Source organism: Pinus tabuliformis, chromosome 6 (assembly GCF_031772625.1).
Source record: "Pinus tabuliformis cultivar Carrire ecotype Pingquan chromosome 6, CPIR1, whole genome shotgun sequence".
NCBI classification, from domain to species: Eukaryota; Viridiplantae; Streptophyta; class Pinopsida; order Pinales; family Pinaceae; genus Pinus; species Pinus tabuliformis.
In genome coordinates, this window is record NC_142292.1 from 1,258,495,372 (window position 1) to 1,258,521,694 (window position 26,323).

The 26,323-nt window shown below is 41.5% G+C and overlaps 1 pseudogene across 1 annotated transcript in view; it reads left to right on the top strand.

Annotated features, from left to right (window-relative positions):
• Positions 1-6,105: 6,105 nt before the first annotated feature.
• The window catches only part of LOC149263233 (protein KINASE OF THE OUTER CHLOROPLAST MEMBRANE 1-like), a 110,555-nt pseudogene continuing 90,337 nt past the window's right edge, over positions 6,106-26,323 (top strand). The window contains exon 1 of the transcript XR_016259242.1: positions 6,106-7,001. The product of XR_016259242.1 is annotated as a protein KINASE OF THE OUTER CHLOROPLAST MEMBRANE 1-like (transcript). The remainder of the gene's footprint in view (positions 7,002-26,323) is intronic.

Sequence of the window (26,323 nt, forward strand, 5' to 3'; positions counted from 1 at the left end):
AACAAAGTATCAATCTTTTGATTTTTGGAAACAACTCGAATATGGAAAAGCTCATGTCTTTTTTCTCTCATGTTTCTTCATCAATAAAAGATTGAGCAGAATTACTAGTAGATGCTTCAGAATTCTTACCTTTTATACCTATGGCTACAATGGTTGCTTCATCTCCCAAGTCTGACCCCAAATCTTGCTGAATAGTTGCATCAGTCTTCTTCTTCTTGCCCTCAGACTTCTTAGGTCTCAGCTCTGGATGCAGAATCCAACAGTGCTCATCATCATGCCCCTCCTTTTTACAGTGAGTGCATGAAGCTTTGCCTTTCTGTGCAGTGTTAGCTTCCTTGCTTTCCACTTCTGCTTTCTTTTCTCCTTGCTCTTGCTTACAGTGGGTTGGGATGGTCCCCCAACTTCTGGATTTCTATTCTTTCCTCTACCTTCTAGATGAGTAGCTTGTACAGATACCTCATCTATACTAGTGGGATTAAACATGAGGATGGTATGCCTCATGTAGCTGTGTAGACCACCAATGTACTTCAAAAGGGTTTCTGGTGAGTCTAATGAGATACCCAACATCAATGCTCTCTTTCAGAACTCTTGAGTATACCCTTGTACACTTTGCCCTTTCAACTGTCGAAGAGTTTTCCAACTCATCATGGCTTGTTTCATGTAGGCCAATGGATAGAACTGCTTTTTGATTGCAGTAACAAATTCACTCTAGACAGAGATGGTTTTACCATGCTTCCTCATATCAGTGTGGGTTCTGCCTTCCCACCAAACCAAGGCAGTGCCCCCTAGGCGAAGGCTTGCCAGCTGAATCTTACTCTTGTCTGAGTCTATATTTTGTACTCTGCAATACACATCAATTTGTTTAATCCAATTGTCCAACTTTTCAGCATTTAGCTCTCCATCATATATAGGCAAATCAAATTTAACATCTAACTTAATCAAAGATGCCTTCTTATTATGCACAGGGCTACTAGGAGGTGTAGGGAAGCTTTCCTCTTTCCCCTTTCCTTTGGAGTGGTCATGGGAATGAGATTCATCTTCTTCTTTATCTTGCTTAGAGCCTGATGAATCTTCACCCTTATGCTTTCTACCATAGACTTTATAGGTAGGAAACTTTCTATGAATTGAGGGTCTGGCCCTATAGAACCTTCCTCTGATATTTTGTCTTTCGAGAATAGACTCTCCCAATTTTAGGATTAGTTTCCACCAACTCTCATTCTCCTAATTTGAGCTTTGATCTAGTGAGCATTCACAGCTAAACCAACACAAGCTTGTCTAACCTTACAGCCTAGAGCTCTGATACTACTTGATCTGATAATCACCCAATGAGTGACCTCAGTTGAAGATTTATTAAACAAGAAGGTATTACAGACCCATGTGTTGGTGTGTGTGTTCTGTGTTATTGAAACAACGGATCGATCAGATTGCCAATACATAGAAAATAAGTGGAAAGACAGCAGAGAAATACAGTAAGCAACACGAAGACACAAGCAGTTTTTAATAAGAAGTTCACCCTATTCTACAGGGCTACGTCTCCAGTCCAGCTTCAGTGGTGGCCTTGTTTTATTGTGTCTTTCAGCAGAGAAATTACAATACAGGGACTCAATATGAGTTCTCCCGAAGCAGATTTGCTTGGCAGGGTGGTTCTTGGATTCCCCAAGCCACTCAGAGTTCACAGACTCTTTTCCTTCCTACTAGCTCTGTGACCCTTGGTCTACAGTGGAAAGAGCCAACTGTGATGCTCAATCCAGACAGATTCTTCTATGGGAAGGCTTGAATCTTCAAGCTCTCTGGTGCTCGATGTTGCCTGTGGTCAGCTTGGCCCTCTGTCTTCTCTGCTTGGCTTTACTGCTCTCTGTGCTCAGTCCTCGTCTCAGGGTTCACTGTTCACTGTTTCTCTTGGTCGCTTGGACTCTTCTCTATTCCTCTTCTCTTAATCTCTATTCGACTGTCTCTGTTTATGGCTTTAGCCATTCGATCTCCATGCCTGTTCGGTTCCTTTCCCGCCTACGTCGATTTGCCTACCGCCTGCGTGCTTGGAGTTCCCTGTTCGGCGTCAGCATGAATGCTCGGGAAGTAGCCACGCGTCCGCATCGAAACAGCGCCAGCCTGCTCGTCGATTCGTTTCTTCGATTATGTCGTCGATACGTTCTTTCTCCACCGTGGCGGTCAACGGATTCCAAATCCCCTTAAATCGTGGCTTAATTCCCTGTCGATTTCGCTTTTGTCTATCGGGCGCATTCTCAGCTGTACGATGTGGGCTCCTCCCAATCCAACGTCATACACACGTCGAGCGCGGTTGACTTGCTCGACCGATAACGCGCGATCACGGTGGTTTTTCACTCATCTCCGCTGCCACGTGTTTATCGCTGAGTGGGATCGCTCCGCTCTCCTCCAAAACCTCTTACCGTTCAAGGGCGACCCGATCAAAACCGCCTGCTTCTAGGTCGTGGGTCCCACCTTCGTACGTTGGCGCTTTTCGTTTCTCCGCCTGCGGTCCTCTGGCTCCCAACGTGACCAAGGGCTTAAGGCCCCTCCATTTTGGCCCTGTTTGCCCAGCGATGCGGCACTAATCGCGCATCGAAAATCAGCTCCTTTTCCCATTTCGGGGCTCCCAGGGGCTACATCGACCTCCTGCGCAGTCTCCATGGGCCTCGGTCAGCGCGCTTTGACCGAGGTCCTCGTCGTTCCGCGCCGGCTGCCATGGCCACTGGTTCAGGGTGTTTCCGATTGCTGTTTTGGATTCTTCAAGGATTTGTTTTGTCCCGATACAGTTAGGGTTCTTTGACAGTGGTTTATGGATCCGATTTGGATCAAGAACACACTAGAGACAAATACTTAGTTTCTCGAGCAAGATCGATTTTCTCACTAGTTAAAGTTCGGTAAGAGAAAAATCGAATCAGAGGGAGAGTTGCAGGTGAGAAAGGAAGAGAGGGCATCAACATCTTTCAAGAGTGCAAGGCAGCTAGATGTGGAGAAGGAACAGGGTGACACAGAAAGAGGCAGCACAGAGGCAGATTGAAGCAGATTCTGCATGGGCAGCTAGACGCTGGGCCAGTGTGAGAAGTTTGATGCAGAAGGATGCAGAAGGAAGAGGAGTACTTCACCTAGATCAGAAATTTGTCAGGAAGCGTATGTAAAATTTCTCACTCCTATTTTGCTGGTTGTAATTTGTACATGAGAATTCGCTGAAGAATAATAAAGAAACCCTCATCCGCTCCATCGGTTTTCCCATATTGGGTTTTTTCGGGGACGATTGTCCAAAATAACTATGTCATTGTGATTGTATTTGTGCCAGTATTTTTCCTTACATTTACTTTGTGCAATATTTTAATTGTGAAGGTTGCAGTAGAATATATTTTGATATTTGTTGTAAGAGCATTGTGAATAACTTATTTCTGAGATAATAAATTGAAGAAATAATATTAATCACTGCAGTAGAATTTCTATTTAGAAATTTTCACACAAGTCAGCCCTTTACAAACAGATCGTAAGCACAAAGATTACATAGAAGACTCAAATCTCTTCTCCACAGGGATATAACTTAGAAATTTCGGCCTTCTGTCACAAGTGCAGACCACAGAAGTTCAGACCTCTTTAACAGATGCAAATTTCAGACTTCGGCCTCCTAGTTCAGGTCACATACCAATAATACCACAAAATTAGGACCTCTAACACAGATATGAGTTCGAACCTCTGTCACAGATATAAGCTTCAGGCTTCGGCATTCTTGCTCAGATTACATGCGACAGAATCCGGACCTTTATCACAGATATGAACCAGAGACTTTGGACTTCACCTCAGGGTACGGATCACAGAGAGTTTTGTCTTTCTTTTAACAGAGATGAATCTCAGAGATAAGTTATTCTTCCAAGCTTTGATTTGCTCTTAGCTTCCTTCATATCCCCAGAATATATTGATTGTTACGTTCAAACGAATTGTTCCATTGAAGAGGACGAAGAGTTTTATTAATAGTCACTTCATGAGGTCGAATGGGTGTCAATATAGGCTGAGCCGACTTGAAGGAGATGGAGGGCCGACTTGAACACTTGGGAGACAAAACTAGTTTTCAAAAATTTAAATTTTTGTTTTTTTGATAAGTACAAAATTTTGACAAGTACATCAATATGAAGACCGACTATAGCTACAAATCCAACAGTATCTTTGGCATAGTACATGGATTTGTGCATAGTTGAATCCATGGTTTTGTCTAATGTTCATATTTTGCGGGGAAGCATAAAGATTTCAGTTGCATGAGAGATTTCAATTTCATGTAGACAGATATTATCATTTGGTTGGTGTATTCAAACACTACAACTGTTCTCACATTTCCTTTTGTTGAAAGAGATTTCTGACTTATTGTCTTGCTTCTACACGTGTCCAATTTTGATTTGTTGCTGCTGTACCTAATTGAAAGTACCATTCTATAAAATTTCTTTCAATCCCTTTGTAAGCACTTTCCAGATTATTGAAGCAGTTAATGGGAATTATCCTTATCATTTTATTTGCGATCCGTCTCTTTGGTAATCCATTGAAAGCAGATTGCTCTTTCGACTCATTTGAGATCGAGGGCAAAAAATATCTAATGTTTGTTGTTATTTCAACCAATTACTTTGTTGCTTTGGTCTACGTTTCTTCAACTCGGGTTATATGAGATTTGCATACATTAGAACTTCTAATGCACATTTAGGCAATAACTTTGTGTTGGGGCATGATTGGTATTCTTTCGAGATAGTAAAAATTGTTTCATGTTTTTATAATATTTCAAAAATATGTTTTGGATTTTATATGGTATTATCCGGTAACTTATGCTTGCTTAATATTAGTCTCTTCTTGATCTGGATTGGATCATTATATTGTTTGTCATCAATCTTGATGCTTTTAGAGTGGAAAAAGTGGAGGAATTAGCTCATGGGACCATTTTTACCAGTGGGACCCAGTTTGGCAAAATGGGGTATGAAACATTCCGGGAGCTTTTTGAGACATCAAACGACTTTTTTTGGGGTTAAAACTTTGCCGTCTTAATACCACACTTTTCTTTCCTATTCTACACACAAAGACCTTTCCAACGACGCAAAAATCGTGTCAATCGGAGTCTGTATCTGAAAGATATGCCACTTAGAAGTTGACCTTCTTGTTTTCACCACCATAATTCAAGAGGGTGCCATGTTAGCTCCCATTATTCATAAAAAAGGGGCTAGCTACGTGATTATGATGAAGAAGACTCTAGAAGAGTCTATATTGTAACTTTGGTTAAGAGTTGAGGTGGTCAAACCTAACCACTAGAAGGTTATCGGGTTGTGTTATAACTGGGCCACTAGCAGGATTTGTGCACTGTAGTAGCCCATAGGCCATAGAGCATACTTCTTTGTACTCGCAAACATTTTCTATTCAAGGAAAGAGAGCACAGCGGCATCACTTTCCAGTTGGGTTTTTCTCCCGAAAGGGTATTCCCAGTCATATCTTGTGTCAAATGTGTGCATGTGATTTTTATTTCACTGTTCTCTATTTTCTGCATAATTTTAATTCGCATGCATACACTATTAACAGTAACGTACAAATCTATAAATCGAAAGAGAGAGAAAACTGTAATAGTGTAGAATTTCAGATTTTAAAATATAATTTTATCAGATCTGTTGTGATGAACTGTCTAGTGGAATATCCACAGCCATTTACAGATCACTTTTGTAGCCAATAAAAAAAATCTAGTCTGGGCATTGGGTTTGCTTACTCTATTGGATAACAATTTCAAGTTCTCCAACTTTGGTTTCACCTGCATTGAAGTCAATCATTTTTTATTGCAGGTCTGGATTATTTTCTTGAATATTTCTTGTTCCTGAATGTTTACTGCTGCCGTATTTACTGCCATTTTTAATAACCAATAACAGAGGCTCATTTTATTTATTTTAAATTATTTAATTTGTATGTGGAATCCAGGATTTAGAGTGAGCCACTTTCATTCAAGTTATTTCTACATTTGTTATTTTGAATATTGTGCATGTCCTTCGTGTTGCTTAGCACTGATCACCATTGCTACAGCTTTCTTATATTCCCTTTACTGCTCATTATCTCTTTTCTCATGGCTTGTTGCTGTTATGTGCAGCCCACATGCAATTTTTGGAAGCAGTGGTTGGGTTTGTGCTGGAGACAAGACTGAAGCAAATGATGCTTTGAAATGCAACTGGTTGTTTTTGAAGGATCAGCTTCAAGTTGGGGATTATGTGCGGTCAAGAAAAGTTCCAATTTTGAACAAGCCAGAGAATATGAGTGTTGTGGAGGGAACAGTAGTTGGAATAGATAGTGATATGTATGCACTTGTGAGGGTACATGGTTTGCATGACCCGTTAAGGATACATGCTTCTAATTTAGAGAGAGTTTCTCTAGGCTTTGCTGCTGGAGATTGGGTTCGGCTGCATGGATCAAGTTCATGTTTGAATTCAGGGCAGAAACAATCCTCTGTGGGTATTTTGCATTCAATTAACCGTGATGGGAAAGTTGAAGTGGCTTTTCAAGGGCGTGAGACTCTTTGGACAGGAAATTGTTCTGAACTCCAAATGGCTGAGTTTTTCGCAGTTGGACAGTTTGTGAGGATAAAATCTGGTATTGTGTCTCCCAGGTTTCAGTGGCCTCGCAAGAGAAATGCATGGGACACAGGTAAAATCTCATGGATTTATCCAAATGGTTGTCTTGTTGTCAAGTTTCCTGGTCGTCTAGTTGGAAATGTGCCTACCTTTGCAGATCCAGCTGAGGTAGAGCTTGTACAATTCCGTACATGTGTTGGCATAACAAAAAAGTATCAACATCTTGAAGCTATGCATTGGGCAGTACGCCCTGTGATTTTTACACTGGGTATCTTGACAGCATTGAAACTTGGAATGTTTGTGGGTAGCGTAAGTTTTAAAGCAGTGGGAAAAATAAAAAACCATCTAACCAAGTTAGATTACGGAGTGGGCAGCAGTCTCTGGATGTGCAAAATGGAGGACAAGATCCTCAGAATTCTGGTAATGCTTCTTGGCTTCCACCTTCAGTGGCTAATATTCTTTTCAGAGAAGGGGTTACCAGTACACGATAGCTCATTTTTGGTTTCTGTGGTTTACTTTCTGAATTCTTGAACTTTGAATTGTGAAATCTCAGATCTGTAAGTTAATTGAATGTATATCCATTTCATGATGTATATTATATTATAAATCTTAATGAGCGCTGGCACTTACATTTGTTCTGTATATTAAGATTAAAATCTTCTTATTAGTTCTGAAGGCAAGGAATGCATGATGAACATTTCTCTGCTAAGTCAAGATAAGGCGTTGTACTTAAAATGAAACATATGACTTTTGTTTATACGTATTTGAAAATATCAACTATCTCAGCAAGTTGTCCACGCTGGCCTGGTATTCCAATCTCTTATTAGCTGATTTTTATTTTAGAACAATCACGGTAGAATCTAGTAATCATCCATTTGATAAATAATATTGATTTGAAATGTAAACTGGCTGATGTTACGAGGATATGAAATATATTGGGTTGAAGGCTTAACCAGTTTATTGGAGCAGCTCGTGTTCTTGGTCAGAGACTTTCGAAAAGGCTAACAGCAAGCTTCCAAAATCAGAGAATTCAGATTGGATGTGTAATGTCCCTTTTTTAGATATGTTCGAAAAATTTACTAAATTCTGACTTACACATTCAAACACTTCAAATGCAATCAAGAGAAGTCCTTTTCCGTAGGGATATTTCGTTAAACATGTGTGCAAATTAAATTGTAAACCCTCATACAATAAAATGCACAATGAAAATCCAAATGAGCAGCAAATAATAACTCAGCCAATTCTTTATTTCTATTAGTTATGGAATTACATGCCAATGCTTCAGATTTAGAACCTGTAAATACTCCTGCAAAATGGCACGCTTGGCTGAATAATAATCTCCAGCATTGAACACTAATGAGAAACCTGGATGGCTCCTCCTCTAGACTAGCTAGGGTGGTTGAATCTCCCCACCGAAACTAATTTTGATCAGCTAGGGTGGATGCAGCACTGAAACTACCCTCCTTATGCGGGTTCACACCTTCACACTCAAGCTCCAAGAGCTCTCAAATCAATAAGAATACAAATAACCAATACATGTTCATGAGATGAGATAAGATAAGATAATTTTATTAATGTCCAACAAATGACCACAAAAGTAGGTCAATGGGACTGGAGGACACATCCAGTATGAATACATGTGGGAGTGCAAATGCAACTCCTAGAAAATGCCAAAGCTAGCTGAAATAAAGAACACGACAATGACAATATAGGACAGTCTCAGAAACATGTTTATAAGCGGACCCAAGGCCACGGTGACGTAGAGGATTAGGAGGGTAAGTACAGGGATGATGGTGTCAAGAATGTCCGATTATGATAGCCGACAGCGAGGGGGGCGATAGTGGTGCTGGCTCACTATTGGAGTCCTCTAGATCCAACGAGGAATCTGACTGCATGATCTTAGGGGGGATGTAGGAGTGAGGGACACTCCTAACATCCGAGGCCAAAGGAAAAAAACTCTGAATAAGTGTCTCGCTGCTTTGCCAGGGTTGGGGAGGGACTCGTCAGGTACTAGTCCCTCTGATGTTCTAGGTGTGAGTGGACCAGTGTTGCAGGAACCGTCCCCCCCAAGGCTCTGGAGGCAGAACCGCGTCCCGTACGGATCTACCACCGATCCTTCTGCGGAACCACGGATCTGCCTTTTTTCGATGATTCCTGGAAAATTGGATGCGTGGGGGCCCGATCCGTGGATTCGGAAAGGATCAGGTGTGGGTTTGTGGAGGTTTGAGCGTGTATCCACCGCGGATTGCGAGCGAATCCCAGAGAAGGTGGATGGTTCACACGGTTCCGTGGGGCTTTTTTTTGTTTTTTTTGGAAATTTCGAATTTTTATGTGAGGAACTACACTTTTTGAATATTTCCAAGGTGCCCCTTGATGCTCCCTAGATGCTCCCTAATGGTAATGTTAAATTCCTAAAGTAAAAGTGATATTCTCCTTTATCTTTCATTTCCATCCTTTTACTTAACTTTTTAACATTACCATGAAATGACTCAAGATGTTTGAGAGTGGTTCCAACTTCATCAGACTTCATATGGAGAAAATAGAATTTCATATCCCATTCAAAATTCAACAGACTTTAACAATTTTCAGGATCAATGGGATTGTGGCGTTTCATTGCTTTATATCATGTGTGAGGGCATATGATTGGCATTTAATAAAAAACACCAAGGCCTATATGTACCCCATTGTTGGTGTTGTTGATTGTTGAACTCCTTTGTCATGGCCTTAGCAATTATGTACCCTTCACTCAAGTCAAAAACATTGATCAGGCATGTTAAGCTTTCTCTACCTTATTATAAGGCTTGGATTAGGCTGTTTGATCAAAATTAGGCAATGTTGACTAATATCCATATAGAATTGAAGTAGAGGAAAAGGCTAGACAAGAGGAGGAATCTAGATTCTAGATGGTTGATGCTGGAATAATTAATCATTGATGTACAATGGATGCCATATCTATCTTGATTTATGTAAAAATATGCATGTTTTCATGTCTTCTACAACTAATTTGGTATTTTGGATGTTTTTTTTTTAATATATATATATATATATATATATATATATATATAGTAGATGCTTTGCTTCCTAGATTTTTGGGAAATGACACTTCCGCGTCCTCGCTTCCAAAAAACATCCCCGCTTTGTGCAACATTGTAGTTGTTTGATGTGCTCTTCAGCACCTCTGTACCAATCTCGAGGATAACAGTTGGCCTCCTAAGTGGGGGGAATGAGATGAAACCCGATTTCTCACTACTTTGCTATCTGAAATACTTTGGTTCTCAGCTCGTCTCTTGTTTTTCCAGTCACCCAGATCAACTGAAAATATAATGTGATCATCTAAATCGTAGTCGACGCCTGTATGATATGATATCTGTATATGAAAATCTCCCCGATGAAGAGGGCTAGACATCTTTGGTCAGGATACCGGAAGAAGGTAGAGCGGGATCCTCCTGAATCGCTATTTATATAGTGATATAATCCCCTGACCTTGTGGTATTTGGGGCACTTAAAAATGAGGTGTTGCTATGTCTCTGGCTCTTGAAAGTGACATACCTGACAGATCCTATTGGATCGTGGTATATGGTGGTCGGTCTCCAGTTGGAGTTGGTGAAAGCCAACTCGAAGCTGCCCCAAAAGTATCCTGAGTGAGAGCATCCAATGTCTGCATGTATATGGGGGGCGAACAATGATGCCATCTTGTACCTCTAAGAAATGCTCGAGGTAGAAGGACATCTTCGGGCCCAGGTCCGTTGAGGGGGAGGACCGGATTGTTGATTTGGGGTAGCATCGGATGTGCTCTAGGTCTCAAATTTTGCGAGGAGGCTTGGGCACATGCATTCCAAAGAACCCAGAAACTGGGTTTGGGAAATTCCACCCAAGGACGTTTTTATTAAAATAATTAATATTTTTAATGGAGTTTCTAAGTCTAAACTTAGGAAAATTAAAATATGAATGGGTATTAATCTAATTGTGGGTGTTACTTCTAGAAAAAGACGGAGATCAAGTCAAAATGATCTGAGCCTTTGATTAGGAGTTAATATAGGTCGTTGGTTGTCCAACAGGAAGATATAAGAAGGGGCTTGAGGGTCATTTGGAAAATACACCAAGAGAGATCAAGAAATCGATTTTCTGAAGTGAGAAGTTCTCAGGAGGAAAATTCGATTGAGGAGATTTCTTGCAGCAGAGGGGCAGGGATAACTTTCGGAGAGAGTGATTTTCTCAGCCGGAGAATCATCAATAGAGAGAGGCAGAGAGTAATCCAGCAGTGGCAGTGCTGAGCCAGAGGGGCTGATGCAGAGCCACGTAGAGGCAGCACAGAAGCCAGTGAGGAGTCCAAAATTTATAGATGGAATTTGAGTTTCAGAAGCCGGGGGCCAGGGTATGAGACCGGGAGGCAAAAATTGAATCTCTTGGGCAACTAATTGACTAGCTAGAGGAGTGACGCAGTCCCTAGAGAGCTTGATGCTGGGCTGATGCAGATACTGCGCAGAGGCAACCAGAAAAGCTAGGGGCAATTAGTCAAGGGCTGGATCAGTCAGGATTTCCAGTGATAGTGTGAGGTAACCTCACAATTCTTTTTGCCAATATTTCTCTCTGTAACTAAATGAACTTGTTAGGTATTCAAAGATGTATTCAAAATTTGCTACTGCTTAATAATAATAAACACTCAGAGCTGCTACATTGGTTTTCCCACATTGGGTTTTTCCGAGGACATTTGTCCAAAAATAACGGTGTTCTATGTGTTTGTATTTCCTTGCTCAGTTTCTATGTTTTAGAATCATATTTAATTTGGTGTAGGCTAATTCAATAATATACTTAATATTTCAAGAAGAAATCTGAAATAAGTTTGTAATGTAATTTACAATCAAGGTGAAGTAGATTCAGCTGGTTGCAGTAGGATTCCTGAGATTGCTAGATCTAGGAATTTTCACATGGTATCAGAGCGTTTGATGTGAAACAGGAAGAGTAGATCTAGCACTGAAGCAAGGGCCAACTTGCTGCAGCAAGCAACAGTTTGAATCCCCTGAGGGATTGCGCAGTTCTAGCTAGGAGGGCTATATTTTTGAGGTTGTCTCTCTTTGAGTGAGTCGACAGAGAGGTAAGACTACTAGATCGAGAATTTGCCAAGGCATAGGGAGCCATGAAGAGTCTCAACGCGGAGCTAGAGGGACGCAGTACTCTGCAAGCTGAGTATTGGGCAGAAAAGTCGTCGGAAGAAGGAAGCAGATCACATAGTGAGGTAATATTTCCTCAGTGGTTTCTTGCCAAGGAAATCAAGATTTCTCATTTGCTGGGAAGCAGAGGAGCAACAAACTTACCAGCTACATCATGGAATACATAAGCCAACCTAGAAGCTATGCAGTAGGGAGAAAGAGGGAGCTGTTCGACAGTTTTCGGAGGAGATGGCAACCAGTGGCTTGAGGGATCAGGACAGGTTGGACAAACCATCCAACTACGTCATCTGGAAGGATAGAATGTATTTCCTTCTAGATGAGCATGCCCTCAAGACGTATGTCGATAACGTGGTGGCTGAACCTATGGATGCAGATCCGCTGAAGAAGTAAAAGGCTGAGATGGTGAAGGCCAAGAGGATGATTATGGATGGAGACAAGGATCACGTGGTGTGCCACGTTGCTGGTAGAGCAACTGCTAAGGAGATGTGAGATGCCTTGGCCATGTGATATCAGGGATCTTCTGAGTAGCGAAAGATGTACTTGGAGCAAAAGCTGAGATCTGCTCAGATGTAGAAGGGAGAATGTGTGGATCCATTCCTCATGAAGCTGAAGGAGACCCGTGATGAGTTATCGACTACAGGGCATACACCTCAGGATTCAAAGTTAGTTAGATTGGCCCTAAATTCTGTCTCAGATGAGTGGCAAGTCATTGTGCATAGTATCCTGGGCAGAGCAACATTACCAAACTGGGATGAGATGTGGGCAACTCTAAAACAAGAGGAGCTGAGGAGAGAAGTGTTTCAGATGTGTCGAGACGGGCCACTATACATTCCATTGTCCTTTGAAGAAAAAGGACAAGGATGAGAAACATGATCCTAAAGTTGCAGCCACGGAGATCGACAAGGAGGAGTTCACCATGACAACCGAGATACTCCACGAGGGAGGTGGGCTGATTTGGAATTGTAGTTAAAAAGTGCTATAGATGGGCAGGGTCCTTGAGGAGTCCATCTCTTGGATCAATACCGTGCTACAGAGCCCTGTTTTGCAGTAGCAGGATGGACTAGTGTCAGATGGTGCTGAGGAGTGTCATGGAGACAGTTGTAGTGGCTAGGAGCGCCAAAGATGAATAACGCATAGTAGAGTTGGCAACAGTACAGATGGCACATAGCAGAGGTTAGCAACGCAATGTATTCAGAGGGTCAACGCAGAGACTAGCAGCAGTCAGTTCCAACATTCATGTGGTATCATACTGAACACAGATAGTTCAGTGATTTTGGATGTTTTTCAGTTGCTTCTCTTAGCAACTAAGTTGTTGTACAGATGCAGTGTTAGTAGTGGTAGTGCTAGCAGAATAGCAGTTGCAACATTTGAGAGAGAGCTGTAGTACAGTTGTAGCATTGCTAGTGGCAGTGTCGAAGGGAATAGTGCAGTTGCCGTAACAACATAGTAGTTGGTGGACAACATGTCAGACATCAGTAGCGTAGAGGATGATTCTTCAGAGTCAGAGCAGTATATTGCTAGAGCACATTCCTCGCTAAGAGGGAGTGTTGATTTGGGGTAGCATCGAATGTGCTCTAGGCCTCAAATTTTGCAGGGAGGCTTGGGCACATGCATTCCAAAGAACCCAGAAACTGTTTTGGGAAATTCCACCCAGAGACGATTTTATTAAAATAATTAATATTTTTAATGGAGTTCCTAAGTCTAAACTTAGGAAAATTAAAATATTAATGGGTATTAATCTAATTGTGGGTGTAACTTCTAGAAAAAGATGGAGATCAAGTCAAAACAATCTGAGCCTTTGATTAGGAGTTAATCTAGGCCGTTGGTTGTCCAACAGGAAGATATAAGAAGGGGCTTGAGGGTCATTTGGAAAATACACCAAGAGAGATCAAGAAATTGATTTTCTGAAGTGAGAAGTTCTCAGGAGGAAAATTCGATTGAGGAGATTTCTTGCAGTAGAGGGGTAGGGATAGCTTCCAGAGAGAGAGTGATTTTCTCAGTTGAAGAATCATCAACAGAGAGAGGCAGAGAGTAATCCAGCAGTGGCAACGCTAAGCTAGAGGGTTGATGCAGAGCCACACAGAGGCAGCGCAAAAGCCGGTGAGGAGTCTGAAATTTGCAAATGGAATTCGAGTTTCAGAAGCCGGGAGCCAGGGTGTGAGACTGGGAGGCAAAAATCGAATCTCCTGGGCAGCAAATCGACCAACCAGAGGAGTGTCGTAGTCCCCAAAGAGCTTGACGCTGGGTTGATGCAGATAATGCGCAGAGGCAGCCAGAAAAGCCGGAGGCAATTAGTCAGGGGTTGGATCAGTCAGGATTTCCAGTGATAGTGTGAGTTAACCTCACAATTCTTTCTGCCAGTATTTCTCTCTGTAACTGAATGACCCTTTGAGGTATTCAGAATTTGCTACTGCTTAATAATAATAAACCCTCAGAGCTATTGCACCGGCTTTCCCGCATTGGGTTTTTCTGGGTACATTTGTCCAAAAATAACAATGTCCTATGTGTTTGTATTTCCTTGCTCAGTTTCTATGTTTCAGAATCATATTTAATTTGGTGTAGGCTGCTTTAGTAATTTAATTCAATATTTCAAGAAGAAATTTGAAATAAGTTTGAAATGTAACTTACAATCTAAGTGAAGTAGATTCCGCTGGTTGCAGTAGGATTCCTGAGATTATTGTATCTTAGAATTTTCACACAGGTGACCTGAATGTACAATCTATAGATATCCTCTCTAATGGACAGATTCAGTATCTGGTGGGGCGACATGAGATGGCTCAGAGCAACAAGGGAGCATCTGAATGGGGGTAGACACTCTGGGGAGATGGTCAATGTCTGGAGAAGTTGAGAAGCATTTGAGAACTACCCTCATGTCCGACTTAAGGAGTGAGCCGAAGCTAGGGCCTCTGATGAACAAAGTGAAAGATAGGGGTATCGGTCTCTCTCGGTCTTTGAATCTCATCAAGATCTGGCTTTGTGGAGGAAGGAAACCAAGCAAAAGATGACCTAGAGTCGGAAGGGTTGTTGACCAAACTCTGCCTGGATAATGGGCTGTGGAACTGTGCGCAATGATGCACTTGAGAAGCATGGTCTGGACTCTTGTCATCTGGGCCCAATCTATTTGTACCAAGCTCGACGCCCAAATCTCAGAGCCGTAGAGAACTGTGGGTCTAATAATAGCGTCCATAAGGTGGAGTTTGGACGAGATGTCCTGAAATTGACTCTAGAAGCACTGTCTCTCGATAAGGGCTAGGGAACCATACCCTTTGCTAATCCGAGGCTGGAGGGCCTGTTGCATTCTAAGATGAGGTCCTGTGAACTACACTCCTAGATAGATGTATGATGTGGTGACCTCGATCTCTTCCCCCTGGAAGTAGAAATGCATGTCTGTAAGTGTTTTCTTTGAAGCATTGAAGATCATAACCTTGGTTTTACCTAGGTTGATCGTCAACTATCAAAGGTCACAAAAGTTGGCTAGGGCATCTATCTGTCTCTGCAGTCCCTCAACAGTAGATACAAACAATATTAAGTCATTTGCAAAGAGGAGCAGGGAGATCAACAACTGATGAAGAAGACAACCATCCCCCTCCTAGATGTGCTCATGGAGGAAGGATTCTAGCTCATCGATGGAAATCCCAAAGATGGTCAACACAAGAGGGGGTACCCTGAATTTATCCCAATGGTACTCTTTATGAAGTTAGAAAGCCCATGTGTCATTTAGAGGCGACCCAAAACTGACTTGTATAGTCTCATGATGGCTACTAGGACGGTCTCAGATATACTGATATCCTGAAGTTTCTAGAATAGTACCTCCCTAGGCACAATATCAAATCCTTTCTGAAAGTTTACAAAGCAACAATAGACTTTCAAAGAGCGATGGTGAGCCTCCTCGATAATGGCTCGAACTGTGAAGTTGTGGTCAATCGTATGGTAACCTGGGTGGAAACTTGCTTGTCCTCTAGCTCTGAGATATCGTCTCTCTATCTCTTTGGAAAGCCTCTGATGTAAGACTGTGGCATAGAGCTTAGAGAAGTTGTGGCCCACCATGTAGTCTTGTAGTTGTTTGGATCACCATTGCTCCCTAATTTGTGGATCAGGTGGATAACATGTCTTACCTAAGAAGAGGGGAAGTTGGAAGAAACCACATGGTTGAATAAATCAACAATATAAAGGTCAAGAGGTTGGCTGCCATACTTCAGAAATTCTGCTTGAAAGCCTTCATCCCCTGCTTTGTTGGTGTTCATAGCTTTGACTGCTCTCCTGATATCCCACTCAGAGAAAAGAGGACATTAGGGGGGGGGGGTAAGGAATAAGTGTGGAGAGAGCTCTAGTCCCCCCTTTAAAGTCATGAACTATCCGAATACCATGGGTGATCCGAAATACCATGGGCCATCCGAAATACCATGGGTGAATACCATGGGTCCCTTTTTTTCCTTTTGATGATCACTTGGAAAGGTATATGAAAATGCTCCCTTCTTGAGATTGCTTGTCCTCAAGCAATTCCAGATTCTACCCATCAATACTAGGTTCCCAAATGAATTATGAAACTGAAGAATTCCTGCCGCATCAATAAAATGAAATCAAGAACTTGTATTCCAGGACCAATTCCTAGATCCCAAATGAATTTGAAGAAGGGTCCACTAAACTCCTGCTGTATCAATATGATACTATTGATCTTGGTACCTCCTTCCAACTATTTCCCATGGTGCAACAAATCATCCATCATAAAAATCCTTGGATCCCAAACCTTGGTCTCATCATATATCCTAAAGATGGTAGCATATTTGAGTAAGCCAACCAAGGGATGTCAAAGTCTTCCCATGGGTGTACTGCACTTGGATCCCATTTCCAACTTGGGAGTCCATCATGGAATATCGATACAATGGAGCTCTATCTCTTTTCCGTGCATCCCCATGAAATAACCATCATGTAAAAATAACTTGAGAGACCTGCAAGACTCAAACCCTTTCTCCATAGAAAGAAACACTTTATACCAATCCTCCATCCCATGCTTATGTGTCATCGAATCATCATCCTCTCTCTATGTGGGGTTAACAATAATGTGCAAGACTGCTCACTAATCACGTATACATTCATATGCAAATGCAAAATCAAGGTGTTGCAAGCCTTTTCTATGTACTTCTGAAGAGGGTTGTTGTACATCCCACCTCTTGCTCATGCTAAATGCAACCCAAGAAAACGTTTCTGTTGTTGCCTCATCAGGAATTTTCATTGCTCCTCAATACTAGAAAGCTCAGCAGTTGTCCTAAGTTCCTAACACACATGATTTCACGCACCTCAAGCTTAGTGTTCTTTAAAATTGTGCCTTTTAGCTTCCTGAGATTTTCCTTCATTGTTAAAAGGCCTTTTATGATATTTTTGATCTCCTCCTAAGTATGCCCCTTGGGACTTTCATTTGAAAACTCTGTAGAAGAAATAAGGGAAGTGGTACTCCAACCAATGATATTAGGTTTGACACTACTACCATCCTCCTGTATGATGGCATATGAACAATGTGCTTTAACATAAATCGAATCAACCCTTCACATTGTTTGACAATATTTTGTATCAAGTTGCAAGCACATGTGGAGATGACCTATTGTTGTTCTAGAACAACCACTAACAATGATATGATGGTTGTGAAATAACATCGCTTTCCTAAATAATTGTAGTCAGAATGGTTCTCATTTCATCAGAAATAGATTTGTCATGAACCTCATTGATAACATCGAGGAAATTATGGAACATTTGTAGAATAAGATCATAATCAATCATGACAACACATGATTTCACTTGTGCCATCAAATTTAGAATCTTAGCCCTCTTACTGAAAGGAGGATTTTTGATGTCATCTAACCGTTGAAGACTTTCAACAATCAGTTGGAATATCTCCTTCATTATATCTTCCTTGTAAGAAAGGTTAGGAGTTGTAACCCTTAGAAGTTCACTTAAACAATGTATGACAACAAGTCTTACCTCCTTGTCCTTGTGTCTCAGCAACCTGTGCTCACCCAAGTAAATCATTGCTGGAACCATAGTTGCTTGCATTAGCTGAGAAGGTGTCTGATCCACCTTATGTAAACACTTTGCCACCTCCTCCAACGAGCTAAGAAGGGCCTCTCTTGATGGAGACAAATGACCAAGCTTGTTTCCTGCATTAAAAACTCCCTCCTCTTTCTCTAACATCTTTTTCAAGGATCCCATCAACATATTGTTGAATTGTTTAGGAGTGTTGGTCACCATCTTTCACTGTTAACCCCATAAAGTTGGTAGGATGCACGACTCTAATATCACTGTAATGTCCCCTTTTTAGATATGTTCCAAAAATTCACCAAATTCTTGCTCACACATTCAAACACTGTAAATGCAATCGAGAGAAACCTTTTTCCACAGGGATATTTTGTTAAACATGTTGTGTGAAAATTAAATAGTAAACCCTCGTACAATAAAATGCACAATGAAAATCCAAATGAGCAACAAGTAATAAGTCAACCAATTCTTTATTTCTAATAGTTATCGAATTACATGCCAATGCTTTAGATTTAGAACATGTAAATACTTTTGTAAAATGGCACGCTTCACAGAATAATAATCTCCAACATTGAATACTAATGAGCAACTTGGATGGCTCCTCCTCTAGACTAGTGTGGTTGAATCTCCCTACTGAAGCTAGTTTTGATCAGCTATGGTGTATGATCTCAACATCAAAACCAATCTGGGTGGGTTAGCTAGGGTGGATGCAACACTAAAACTGCCCTCCTTATGCGGGTTCACACCCTCTGGCTCAAGCTGCAAGCGCCCTCCAATCAATAAGAAGACAAATAACCAATACATGTTCATGAGAGAGCTCTAGTCTTCCCTTTAAACTCATGAGCTATCAGAATACCATGGGCCACTCGAATACCATGGGAGAATACCATGTGTCATCTGAAATACCATGGATGAATACCATGGGTCATTTGGATACCATGGTTGACTACCATGAGTCCTCTTTTCTTCCTTTTGATGATCACTTGGAAAGGGACATGGCAGGATGTGACTTGGCAAGCCCTAGTGTAAGAGTATGGCTTGGACTCAGGAAATACTTGGGAAACTTGATATAAAATGTTACAGTTTTAACACCCTGGAAAATTACTGGAAGAACAAAATCTTTTAAAACGGTTCTTCTCAGTTGATTGTTAATGCCAAAGTCGACTACCCAACATTTCACCCTTCACATATATTGAAAACCCTTAAAAATAGTTGGAATCCAACAACAATATACATGTACATGGCTTTCCCTGAACTTTGTGCCTCTACAGATAAAATTAGAATGAAAGTGAAGAATGAAGGGTTTTCAATCACTTTTTGTTTTTTACTTGCTCTAGCTGAAGTGGTTTGTCAAACTTGGTGAGTTTGAACTAGGTCGACTATGTATTTATTTCTAGAGTAAACTCTGAAGTGGTTTGTCAAACTTGGTGAGTTTGAACTAGGTCGACTATGTATTTATTTCTAGAGTAAACTTGGCCCCTTTTATTGCAAAATCTAGCAGACCTAGTGCAAAGCGTGATTAGGAAACCGAGGTGTTACTACAACAAAGAGATCAACCACCACTATTACCTCAGTGGCTTCTCTCCAACTAATTAGTGGTGGATTTTATCCCCACAAGGGAGGATTTCCTAAGAAATCACACAACAAGGTCTTTAACAAACAAGGGTTCAACAGTGATATAAGGTCTAATGGTTATGGACGAAGGTACTGACAAGCTCTTGATGGCTATGACTAGAGAAACAAGAAATCAAACACACTTTCCACGAATTCCAGTGGACAGGAAGAGGGCTGCAATAAACTAGGGTCTATTGATGTGCAAGTTTAGAGCATGCAAAGCATATAACAATGAAGAAATTGCCTGAAGAGACATGTTCAATAAAATATCAAAGGCTATCAAGGAGTAAGCTAGGGAAAATGAAACTTTTGGAGTTTTTAATAGTTTAAGATGCATAAAACAACAAACTAAGCCTAGACGTCAATCCTGATTTGGGGATAAAAATGCAATAAACACTACATTTTTTCTTTTTAATTGATCGAATGGAATCTTTATCAATAGAATAATGACATATAGATGCAAATTTAGCGTGACATGCAAGGTTAAACCAAACCTTAACCCCAGCTACCAAGAATTAAGAAAATAGATATAAGTTTATGGATGATCATCATAACTAGATTAGTGCCTTCTCTCAATTGGGAAATGGAGTTAGCTATATGATAGAGGGCCTTGGATGAAGAGGGAGGAAGACTAACTTTCTCCTCCTAGTAACCCTAGTGACTTCTCTAAATAGGAGATTTAAGGTCAAGGGGTGCATAAATGAAGTTCCTGTTGATAAATCTAGGGGTAACTAGATTAGGTGATTTGTTAAAATTGGCAACTAGGACCAAACTCCATGTGGGTCTTCTTATTCATGGCAGCTAATATTTGTCTTGGATTCCTCTCGTTGAGAGGTGTAGGATTGATCTAAAGATCATCCGATTCTAACATGTATTCATGGAGATATGACTTTATTTGTGTTGTGACAATTTGTCAAGGTCGGCCAGCAACCAAATTGCCCCACTTATCTTCCACGTTTTAGTATAAATAGAAGAGGACTTTAAGTCATTTGCCACACACACTCTTGTGATCTCTCTTCTTTCTTTCGGGTTTGATGAAGTAGAGATCTAGAGTGAGTGCTCTAGGATATATGCTGCCATGAAGTGCCCTAGCCGTGGAAGAAAAAGGGTCGTCTTGTAGATCCTATGCTGCCCTACTTTTCAGTTAATGAAGCAAGTCCTTAGCGCAGTCAAAGGAGGAGTCTTGCAAACAGTCATGAAAGAATTTGGATATCTTGGAAGTCTGAGGTCTGATATATCTTCGCATGGCAGACAAGTTTTCGGTTCTTATCCATGTTTCTGTGGTCTCTATTATCGCAAGGCAGACAGTCTCGGCATGATCCTTATACTAGACTTGGATGGATTCGTATGTAAAATTCTGGGGCTTGATACAGGCACATGGAAAACCAGATTTGGATGTATTTCCTACTCATGACAGATCAGATTTGGTATAATCCTTATGTATGTTTTCATGGCTCCATAGCCTCGCATGGCAGACCAAGATTTGGGATGGATCTTATGCATGTTTGTGTAGGGTTACATATTCGCATGGCAGACCAGATTTACCTTGGCTCACATACATGATTTTATGGCCATACATATTCGCATGGCAGACCAGATTTACCTTGGCTCACATTCATGATTTTATGGCCATACATATTCGCATGGCAGACCAGATTTATTGGATGACCTTTTGATGATCTTAGTATGAAAGACATGCCCTTGAATGGTTTGTATGATGATGACAAACCTTTATATGATAACATTCAGATGGCAGGCCTATGATAGGAGACCTTATATGACGATGATGTAATTTAGATGTGCAGATCCTTTGTTGATGGCAAAGATTTGTATGGCAAACATGCATATGACATGATTCTTATGAAGGCAGAAATAATTCGAATTGTAATCAAATGCTCTGAAGATAGACTAAGTGATGGGTACAACAGTCATTGGTGCAGCATAGTGCACAGTGATGGGTACAACAGTCATTGGTGCAGCATAGTGCACAGTGATGGGTACAACAGTCATAGTGCAGCATAGTGCACAGTGATGGGTACAACAGTCATTGGTGCAACATAGTGCACAGTGATGGGTACAACAGTCATTGGTGCAACATAGTGCACAGTGATGGGTACAACAGTCATAGTGCATAGTGATGGGTACATCAGTCATAGTGCAACATAGTGCACAGTGATGGGTACAACAGTCATAGTGATGCATAGTGCAGTATGATGCATAGTGCAGCATGATGAATAGTGCAGCATGATGATGAAGAGCAGCATGTTGGGTACAGCATGATGAGGTACAACTCAGTGATGGTGCAACGCAGTGATGGTGCAACGCAGTGATGATGGACATGGTGATGGTGCAGCACGGTGCAACACAGTGATGATGGACATGGTATGATGGTGCAATATGGTGCAGCACAGTGATAGGTATAGCAAGGTGATGGAATCACCTGTGTCCAGATCAGCTACCTCATGTGACATCTTCTTAGAGAAGATCTCTGCTCTTCTTTTGATAAGTCAAGATGCTGACTTCTGATGTATATGTACTATCTCTCTCTGCTGAACTATTGAAGAACATATAAGAAGAATTGATCAAGGGTTTCCCCACATTGGGGTTTGTCCCTCGCTGGCGCCACATCTTGTGTCCTCTTGTGTTGGCTTGTCTTCTGCGATTTATGTTTATGTTGTATTTGGATTTTACTATGATGCTAAATGTGATTGCTAATCTGGAATTGATATTGAGTTAATGTGAAAAATTGAAGTAAATTGCTCGGACATACCTAAAATTAACATAGTATCAGAGTTGAGGTGAAGACAAAGCCCAAGCAAGAGTGAAAGAGCATCACCGAAGACGGTTGGAAAGGACAAAAGACTCAATGGGTTCCTCATCCCTCTTCAAATTCACCAAGTGTGAAGTCGGAGCAGAGAATAATATTCGAGTGGCGCAGTGGAAGCATCAGATGGCCTACTTAAAGGTCACTTCAATGGGAAGTCTGGATCTAAGGGTGGAAGGAAAGGCAGATGCCTTGCTTGCAATAAGTTCGACAATTATGCGAAGGAGTGTCCAAATGGTAGGGACACATCACTTGATGATGATGATAATCATTCCAGGGACATCTTCAATGATCGGAGGAATGACATGCAATGTAGGTCATCAAGGAAATGGCAGACTCTTTTAAATAAAGCAAGGAACTCCAGGTATGAAGAATCAAATGTTGTTTCTGATAAGCTAAAGAAGTATTACCTTATATTGGCCCTCTCCACTACTTCTCCTCTAGACTCTTTGGGAATCTGGGTTATTGATTGTAGTGCTTCAAGGCACTTCATTAGATAGAAGGAAGCTCTCTCTAATTTGGTAGAGATGGAAACAATCGTGGGGATTATACTTGGATTCAATGTCACCTATCCCGGAAAGGGTTTAGGGAATGTTACCCCTCAATTGAATGAGGGTAACATGATTCATTTACAAGTTCTTTATGTACCTGACCTCAAGAAGAACCTGGTGTCCATTTCGGCAATGGAAGTTAAAGGTTTCAATGTGGCATTCATTTGGAAAGGTACGTGTTTGAAAATTGAATTTTCAAAGATGCTTTTTCAAGTTGTAGGAAGTCCATTGGGGACCATGTCGTGTGACACATCTCTTCAATGGCACTGGAGGTTTGCCCATCTTCATTATAAGGCCCTACTCGATGTGAGTCAGATGGTGAAAGGGAAGCTTGAATACAAGAAGAGCATGGATGTACATGTTCGAGATGTACCGAAGGAAAATCTTACAAGGGGACCATTCCCCTCGTGTAGCAAGTCCACAGGTTTGGAACAACTTGAGGGGTTTGAGATTCATGTTCAGGAATCTCGTGTGTACAAGTGGAAGAAAGCCCTCTATGGCTCGAAGCAAGCACCCCGGGCTTGATATGAGACTATTGATAGCTAGCTAATAAAGTTGAGACTCACTAGGAGTGAAGCCGATCCAAACCATTGCTTTAAGGTTGTGGATGATAGACCTCTCATATTGGTACCTTATGAGGACGACCTCTTTCTGACAGGTGTAGACCCTCTCATTTGCAAAAGTAAGAGGGAGTTGGATTCCGGATTTGGAATGGTGAACTGCAAGCCCTTGACTACTTTGATGAAGCCTAACTTTAAGAAGATATGTTGTAGTGCTGCCGGACCTGATTTGGGAAATGCCGCTGAGTTTCATAAACTCATACTAGCATTGATCTTCTTGATGAACTCCCATCCGGGTATATGTTTTACAGTTAGCAGGTTGAGTTCATATATGGTTTGAGTCTCACTGGATTGGTGCCAAGAATCAGTTAAGATATATTTAGGGCATAATCTATCATGGATCGAGATACACTGCCGGAAATGTGAAGCTGCATGATTATTCTGATGTTGATTAGGCAGGCAGTGTGGAGGATCGTAAGAGCACTTCTGAGTGTTGGTTCTCTTTTGGTTTTGCTTCGATATCCTGGATGAGCAGGAAGTAGAAGTCGGTTGCTTTGAGCACCGATGAGGCCGGATACATAGTTGTGAGTATGGTCTCTTGTGAAGCTGTCTGGTTGTGGAAGCTCTTCAATGAGCTGTTTGGACACGTGTTGGATAACATCGTGATCTTTTGTGAGAACCAAAGGGGGATTTGATTGTTGAGGAATCTCGTGTTCTATGATCGTTCCAAGCATATAGACATTAGGTACCACTTTATCTGGGATATGGTATATCGAGGAGCAAGAAGGTTCCATCGCATTGGGATTGATGTGCAGGTCGCTGATATTCTATCAAAGCCCTTGGGAAAGGTCAAATTCTTGACTTTCCGAGAACGACTAGGAGTCGTGGAGAGACTCTCTCCTAAGGGTCGTGTATGATATGGACATTGAGCTTTGGGAGCTCCAGGGGGCTTGGGGGTACATCTTGGAGCGATGAGCAACCATAGGGTGAGTGGTTCAACCTTCCCCTAGTGGGCTGCTATGTAGGCAGGATGAGTGGTTCAACCTTCCCCTAGTGGGCTGCTATGTAGGCAGGATGAGTGGTTCAACCTTCCCCTAGTTATTTGTTGTGTACAGGGTGAGTGGTTCAGCCTTCCCATGGGGACATGTAGGCAGGATGAGTGGTTCATCCTTCTCTTGCCAAGACATCCTACCCATGCAGTCTGGGACTAATGGGAAGTACCTCTCATCTAGCCAATGAGTAGGGAAATGAGGATAGGGACCATAGTATTACCAATGGACGCATCGTGTATCTACCATACTCCCTATGCTAGGATGACATTGATCTGAGATCAATTGGAACTGACTTCGGGTCAGTAAGAGTGATATAACTCACTCTCTTTTTGAACTGATCTGGGATTAGTAAGAGTGATATAACTCACTCTCTTTTGGAACTGATCTGGGATCAGTAAGAGTGGCATGACACACTCTCTTCATTGGGACTGATTTCGGGTCACTAAGAGTGTTATTGGGCACTCTCTTTTATTTGGAATTGACTTCCGGTCAGTAGCGGATGGTATGATACATTCTTGATCATTTCTTCTTCTTCATAGCTCAACAGAGCAGAGTAGAGCAGTGCATTTGATGGCAGAGATAGTACAGTCTGGGAGATGGAATAGTAGATGAAGTTCTCCCTAGTTGAGAGGGAGTGTTAAAATTGGCAACTAGGGCCAAATTCCATGTGGGTCTTCTTATTCATGGCAACTGATATTTTTCTTGGATTCCTCTCGTCGAGAGGTGTAGGATTGATCTAAAGATCATCCGATTCCGACATGTATTCATGGAGATATGAATTTATTTGTGTTATGTGACAATTCGTCAAGGTCTGCCAGCAACCAAATTGCCCCCACTTATCCTCCACGTTTTAGTATAAATAGAAGAGGACTTTAAGTCATTTGCCACACACACTCTTGTGATCTCTCTTCATTCTGTTTTGGGTTTGATGAAGAAGAGATCTAGAGGGAGTGCTCTAGGATATACGCTGCCATGAAGTGCCCTAGCCATGGAAGAAAAAGGGTTTGCTTGTAGATCCTATGCTGTCCTACTTTTCTGTTAATGAAACAAGTCCTTAATGCAGTCAAAGGAGGAGTCTTGCAAGTAGTCATGAAAGAATTTGGATATCTTGTAAGTCTGAGGTCTCATATATCTTCGCATGGCAGGCAAGGTTTCGGTTCTTATCCATGTTTCTGTGGTCTCTATTCTCGCAAGGCAGACAGCCTCAGCGTGATCCTTACACTAGACTTGGATGGATTTGTATGTAAATTTCTATGGCTTGATACAGTCGCATGGCAAACCAGATTTGGATGTATTTCCTACTCATGACAGATCAGAATTGGTATAATCCTTATGTATGTTTTCATGGCTCCATAGCCTCGCATGGAAGACCAAGATTTGGGATGGATCTTATGCATGTTTGTGCAGGGTTACATATTCGCATGGCAGACCAGATTTACCTTGGCTCACATACATGATTTTATGGCCATATATTTTCGCATGGTAGACCAAATTTACCTTGGCTCACATTCATGATTTTATGGCCATACATATTAGCATGGCAGACCAGATTTATTGGATGACCTTTTGATGATCTTAGTATGAAAGGCATGCCCTTGAATGGTTTGTATGATGATGACAAACCTTTATATGATAGCATTCGGATGGCAGACCTATGATAGTAGACCTTATATGACGATTGTTGACCTCTACTGGTCAACTGCCCATGCAGTGCACCTCCTTTCCGTTGGCAGAGAGGGGTAGCTCCTGAGCGACATGTCTGCGCCAGCCTACAGTCATCGACAGCTTGATCATTTTTGTTGTAAACCCAGTCTGCATGTATAAGTTGTAAATAATCTAAGCAGATCAGAGTCATGTATGTAAAGTTGCCTAGGTGGACCTAACTTTCTAATGATGATCTGCGTCCCGGGAGGTTTTTCGTCTCACCGATCTACGATCGG